Below are 7,228 nucleotides of genomic sequence, written 5' to 3' on the forward strand. Positions count from 1 at the left end.
CATGAAAGAAGCAGCTATGTCAAACTAGAAATGTCCTCTCTCGACAGAGGGGAACATTTGCACCATCACCTATCATCTGCTGTCAACAATGTTATGAACTCTGTCCCCCAAAGATGATCTCATTCCTAAGGAAGAGTGGCCACCCAGAAGCTGGTTTGGTTAAAAACATTCATGTTGTCTTCTAGTTTAAATTCAGTCATTTGATTTTTCTTTTATTTTCTTTAAAAACAACCCAGATAGCAAAATGTGGTTGAATCAACGTTGAAATATAGTTCGGCTTAAGTGTTGAATCTACGTTGAGATCTAACGTTTAAATTGTACAGAAAGCGCAAGGTTGATAAAATGTTGAGTCAACGTTTGCTTTTCAACCATACATCACACAATATCAATGTCGTTTCAACCATCATCTAAATCGGAATCTACATGCATCTTTGGTTGATTTTACATTGAATTCTAACGTTTAAATTAAACAGAAAGTGCAGGGTTGATAAAATGTTGAGTCAACGTTTGCTTTTCAACCATAAATCACACAATATCAATGTCGTTTCAACCATCATCTAAATCAGAATCTACATGCATCTTTGGTTGATTTTACATTGAATTCTAACGTTTAAATTAAACAGAAAGCGCAAGGTTGATAAAATGTTGAGTCAACGTTTGCTTTTTAACCATAAATCACACAATATCAATGTCGTTTCAACCATCATCTAAATTAGAATCTACATGTATCTTTGGTTGATTTTACATTGAATTCTAACATTTAAATTATACAGAAAGTGCAAGGTTGATAAAATGTTGAGTCAACGTTTGCTTTGTAACCATATATCACACAATAACAATGTTGTTTCAACTACCATCTAAATCAGAATCTACATGCATATAGTGAATTAATGTGAGGAATAAATGTTTTAAGTTAATCATCATTTACATTGGAATTTAAATCAAAATGTACATTATTATTATTATTACTATTATCATGCACATTAATATAGAACTACTTTTTTAAACTAACAAAAAATATTGGGTTAGTCCATTAGAAAAAAAAAAAGTTACCGTACGTTTTTCACCTAGTGTTTCTGCAGATGTCTTACAACTTACTTGGATGTATTATCAGCTTGTTGATTTCCTTAACCATACTTCCATATGTATGAAAATCTTAGGACAGAAAATATGTTTAATATTCAAACATTTATTAGAAATCAAAACACAGTACTTTGTAACTGAATTCTGGGGAGAATGGAGGCAAAGAAAATAACACCTGTTTGGTTTCTGCCTCAAATAACGTTTGTTTTTATTGTATTTTTCTTTTTTTTGACAAAGGAATGAAATAAACAAATGAAATGAACTGTAGGAACATCAGTGTATAAAGCGGTAACCATTTCACTTTGACTGTACGTCAGTCTATAAAAACACACACTAAATTTGACTTGCGTTCGCAGTTGCGTCCAAGGCACTAGCATTTCTTGGGATGCCACCGTTACGCTCATGAGCAAAACGCAGCCAATGCTTGACAGTAACACCAAAGTCCTGCTGAGTCAGTGTACGGTCAAGCTGTCGAGCAGCAACTGAAAGACAAGATTACAAAAGAGAAGAGAGTTAGTATCTAATACAATTTATTGTTTTAGAAAAAAGCTGTTCTGTTGTTACAGTAACTATCAGTAAGTATTAAGTAACACTTTTTTGTTGAATTTGACAATGTTGGTAAATACATGCGATGTCAATATAAAAACACTAGATTTGTTTTAGTTAATTAAGACAATTACAGAATATTGAATGTGCAATGTAACTAGCTACTAGCATGAAAGTGTGTCGTGTATAGTTAGCTACATTGTTTATTTTATTTTCTAGTTTTACGACGACTTAAAGAGGGTAATGGTCAAAGGCCATTGTTCAAATTAACAGCACAAAAGGAAAATGAAGTCTGGTTATTTGGAACGTCGTTAACTCGCTGTCTAGCTGGTGAAATCTAGAAGCTTCGGAGCGAGTAAGGTAAGGGGATGAAAAGGTAAGGGGAGCAGCGGTGAAGAAAAAAAAAATACTGATTTTTACTGAGATAAAGAAAATAATGTTGACATAAGTTATTAGAAATGATTGACTTGTTTTGATAGCCACTACTGTTGCAGGCAAACCTCGTGTTCCAATAAAATATTTTGCAAATATATCGAGTTGCGTATGCCGAAGCCAGGTCATGCTGCACCTCCACAAATAATGGTGCGACCAAATCCTGTGCTGTGCGAGCAACCAAAAATGTTACTCGCACCAGTGCTAGTAGTGGAAAACTTAGTGTAGAGCCCTGGCCTGATGGAGTCCATCTTGACTGCAATATATTAATGAAAAGACAAAGATACATATACTAATTGCTGTTTTTGTGAAGTATCAATGATGTTTTTTTTTTGTTTTTTTTCCATTGATTTCGGAATTGACCATTCTCTAATTAATAGATAAATAATGTCTATGTGGAGCCGCACTTTTAAAATGTGTCTTTTCTTAGTGTTTTTTTTTAAAGCTTTTTCTGGGATTTTTCAGTCATTCAAAAATATTTTGGGACAATTCAAAACAATTTTTCAGTTATACAAAAATGTTTTCGGAGAGTCAAACCCTTATTACGAGGTTTCGGGTATTGGAAGGATTCTGACTCCATACCCCAGGTGGAGTGATTTTACACAACAAAAGAAAGCAGCTCAGAGCATTCTGCTCAAAAACAATTCTGTGTTGTAATAAGTAGTTTACATAGGCGATAACTCACCACACATACAGTCTTGCATCACTGTCTCCTTGAATGCCTTCTTGCCAATGCAACGCTTGTCTTGCTTCCCTGCCCAGTTGTATTCATTTAACAGCTCAGGGCATTTGTCATCACAGTTGCCATCATCCGTCTGATTAGGTTGTCCGAATTGGTGCCTTCAACGACAGCCAGGTGATTAATCTATGAGACGACATTATTATTATTATTAATTCATTTAATTTTTGCACTCAACTTTTGTTGATAGAATTCTCCCGATGCTTGAAGATTTTACTTTTAAGTAAATTACATAACCTTTACTAAATTTTGCAATATTCATATACATCACCCCCTCTCCACCCCCCACCACCCAGATGACTAACTAAATAACTAAATGACTAAAACTGAAAATAAAAATAATACATTTGTATTTCATTTTTGAATTGTATTTTTTTCACCCGTTTTTACTTTCACTTTTAGTCATTTATTTATTTAGTCAGTCATTTATATATTTTGAATTTGGGCAGTTTTGGTCCTCCATAATTATGCCTTACAAATTGGTAAAAAAAAAGAAAAAAAAAAGAAAAAAAGTGTGCTAAGATTTATGCTGATTTGGTTCTATAACAGTGACCTTTGAAAGACTTACCAACTACGAACACAGTATTTCCCTTTCTTCCGGTTGGTCCCCAAGCACCGCAAAAAGGGTTGCCTGAAACAAACAGAAGACCCTGTTCAACATTTTTTTTCACAATGTGATTGTGTTCTTTCATAATCATAGTAGTTATTATTACTCACAAGTTAAATTAAAAATGGGTCTAGGTGCCTGTTGTAGAGCTGTAATTGTGTTTGTAGTCTTGAAAAGTGAGTTGTGCACCTAAACAATATCAACAACACAGCATGTAAGTTTCAAACTTACTGTACAAGTCAGCATTGTGTTACCGCAATAATATCATCACAATCATGTAGTACAGTGCGCAGAATAATTTACCTATCTTGCGCTACTCCTCAGAATGGATTTTGTGGACAGAACATTTTGAAGAAACACTCAGAGCCTGAAACCTGGGCACAACCGATATTCTATTAATTAGTATGTTATCTTATATTATGAATTCTGAAAACATACCAATATTACCTTAAAATTTGCACTTTGCCCTCTTCCTCCTTGTAGGTAAGACAGACCTCTGCATGTTCTCCTTCCCCATTAAACCTGTGCCAAGTTATATTCTCTGTCACTAATTTCAACATTTGGATGTGGTGAAAGGTAGTTCACCTAAGCTTTCTTCAGATTCTTAGAAATGGATATTTTGAGTGTTTGTTCACTTGTTTACTTACCAAAGTGGTCCACCAAGCTCTGGCCAAGGTACAACATGCCTTCTTAGTTTGAATAAGTAGTAAATTACTAATTAGCCATCTGGTTTCGAAGACGCTGGCACCACCTGTACGCCATGTGACTCGTCAAAACAGCACAAGTAACCTGTACATCAACAGACAACAAATGATATTAAAAGCAACAAAGTACAACATTTACACCTTTGTTTTATTACAGTGTGAAAAAAATGTGAAGTTCATTATAGGCTCAATAATTAGTAATTACTAAAAAATACTTTTACTTGCCTCACCAAATAAATATCCTGAAGCATGACTCGACTAGATTTCGTGATGAACTAAGTTATATACAGAAGTTAAACAAATTACAGATAAACCTTACATTACTATACAAGTGGACTTAATTCACTTTAAAAAACTAAACCTAAAAGAAAACGCTATTCAATGTTCTATCTTCCACTGTTAAAACAGCCTGTTAAAAACGACTGAAAAAAGATACATTCTTCATGTAAACGCTCCTGTAGGGCTTCAGTGCAGTTCGTTAGCTTACTAGCATATCAGCAACATAGCACACAGATAGGCTTGTAGTAACTCTCATTGCTAAGAGGCATTCGGAATTAGCAACTTAGCTTCAACGTTTAGGATGATTCGAAACAATTTCTTCACTAAAACCACCTCTAAAAACCACATATGTTTAGTGACCCAACTGACAATGGACATGGTGATACATATTTGTGTTATTTAATGTAACTTTTACCGACCTGAAACACAGAACGTCGACGTTTGGATTCCCGCTCTTAGCACGGCTGCCGGTAATTTCAAATTCTTCTTCTTCTACGCTGTGTATGACTGTGTGTGTCAGTCTGGTTAGTAGCATGTCCCGCCATCTAGTGGCGTACTGTGGAACAGCGATCCAATAACGTTAGAAAGTACAGTAGATATTTAAATCAACTCGATGAAATTAAAATTGTATGAGATATATAATAGATTTTTAAAACATAACCTGGGACGTGTGTAACGCATAAGTCATTCCTCTTTTGTATTTTTTAATATAATATTATGCACACAATGTACATATCACACAGCACTATAAAAAATTACATAATTCAAGCTCTGCATATTTTACAATACAAGCTGAATATTATCCCAGAACAATGTAATATTTGGTGCTAGTGATAATTTGGTACCTTTTTATATGATTATACTCGCAGAGTTGCGTCAATAAAATAGCTTCAATACAATATTGCCCCCTAAAAGCTTTACCTCTGAATCAGATTTCCACTAAATGTAAATAATTATCTCCTTCATATGAATATTCATAGTTGTTTTTATTTTAGAATTGTTAGACTTAAAGTTTATGCGTTGCAGGTTGAAACAAAACTGGTCAGATAAAATGAGATTTTCTCTGATCAGCCAGTGAGTGCACCTAACTAAATATTATGGCATTGAAACTATTAACGGGAAAATTTAGATAACCACACACACACACACGCACGCACGCACACACCAATGTCTGTGAAGTCAAGTCAGTAGTTGTGTCAATATGAAGCCATAAAATGTCAAATGTAAAACATAGGAAAATTAAATACTTACCCTTGAATCGCTACAAAAAAATGGTGAACGCACGTTCGAAGAACTTCTCTCTGGAAGCTTCATGAAAGTTCGTTCAAGGAATTCACACACAAACTTTGATTGTTTGACCAGAAACATATTGAAATGTGTGTGTGATGATGTATTAAAATTCTTCTTAACATCTGTTATGCAAATAAGTATGTGTAAAAAATTTGTGTAGAAAAAAAATAATCTGAAACTGCATTTAAGAGTGGGACAAGACTGGTTATACATATGTGGCCCAGAGTTGTAAATTAATATCTGAGCCAGATGCGTCACACAGCAACTGGCCCACATCCTGTTTGCCAGAGTCAAGCCAGTGCCACCTTTGCCGCTCCTGGGCCATGTTCGGCCCACATGCCTTATGCCAGTGTCGACTGAATGCCACCTGTGCCGGACTTATACCGGATGTGGGCCACATGTTTTTGCTGACTGGGCTGAAATGCACAAATAAAAACTCTAACGTGTACAGTTTATTTGGTGGAAATGCCAGGTGTTTCGAGTACATTCAAATAATTTACAAGTTTTACAAATACAGTGTTCCCTCGTTTTCCGCTGGGGTTAGGTTCCAAAAAATACCCGCAATAAATGAAATCCGCAAAGTAGTTAGCTTTATGTTTTATATTTATTACAAATGCTTAAAGACTCTAACACCCCCCACCTACACACCTGTCCCCAGAATACTTCCCCTCCCCTTCTCCTAGTCAGTTTCTCAGCTGAAGGGGAAAAAAAAAACAAAAAACGAGAAGGGCAAACATAGATTCAACGTTAATTAAACATTGACCTTTCAAACGTTTTAATTCAACCAAAATACAACGTTGATTCAATGTTATCTTTTAAACACAAACTTCAATGTTAGCATAATGCTGTTGAATCAATGTTGATTGACCAATCAATCTTCAACCGTAACCAAAAATCATCCATTTTAACCCTAATTCAACGTTGATTAAACATCTTTTGCTATCTGGGAAGGCAAGGATAATTTATTTGTATAGCACATTTCATACACAAGGCAACTCAATGTGCTTTACACAAGGAAAGACAACACCTACAAGCATCAACAACCACAGTAGTTAACATTCACAGCAAAGAAGAGAAAATAAGTAGGTTACAAAATTTACTAAAAAAACAACAACATACATTTACAATGTTAAAACAGACGGCAAACAAAAACATTGAGCATAAGGAAGTTTAAAAATAAAAAAAATATTAACAGTAATAATAATAATTAAAATGGGAAAAAACACAACGTAAAACCCTTTAAAAGACCTTAGTATGATACCTTAAAATACCAAAATATCTGTTCTCACTCATCCCTAAAAAAAAAATCGTGTGTAAATTGGTTTAATTCAAATCCATTGTGGTGGTGTATGAAGGCAAATTCATAAAAAAAATTTTGTTATTGTCCAAATAATACATACATTAAAAACGCTAGAGATGGGCATTATGTCAGTAGTGGTGGACTGTCTGTCAGTCCGCCACGGACAGACGCCCGTTTTGCTGAAGAATGGCGAGAAACTTGATGAGGAAAATTGACGGACTAAGCAGAAGTGGACTACTGTGATGGAC

At 34.8% G+C, this 7,228-nt stretch overlaps 1 long non-coding RNA gene across 2 annotated transcripts; it reads right to left on the minus strand.

Moving 5' to 3' along the window:
* Positions 1–258: 258 nt before the first annotated feature.
* Positions 259–6,297, minus strand: LOC144023802 (uncharacterized). 2 transcript variants are annotated; one of them, XR_013284609.1, is made up of 8 exons: positions 4,810–6,297; positions 4,055–4,196; positions 3,855–3,929; positions 3,711–3,781; positions 3,518–3,596; positions 3,369–3,431; positions 2,747–2,901; positions 259–1,565 (listed from the first exon to the last, which is right to left on the minus strand). It is a non-coding gene; the product is annotated as an uncharacterized LOC144023802 (long non-coding RNA). The 2 variants fall into 2 exon arrangements; XR_013284608.1 differs by having other exon boundaries at positions 2,747–2,926.
* Positions 6,298–7,228: the final 931 nt, after the last annotated feature.

The sequence above is a fragment of the Festucalex cinctus genome, chromosome 8, assembly GCF_051991245.1.
Source record: "Festucalex cinctus isolate MCC-2025b chromosome 8, RoL_Fcin_1.0, whole genome shotgun sequence".
Classification (NCBI taxonomy): Eukaryota; Metazoa; Chordata; class Actinopteri; order Syngnathiformes; family Syngnathidae; genus Festucalex; species Festucalex cinctus.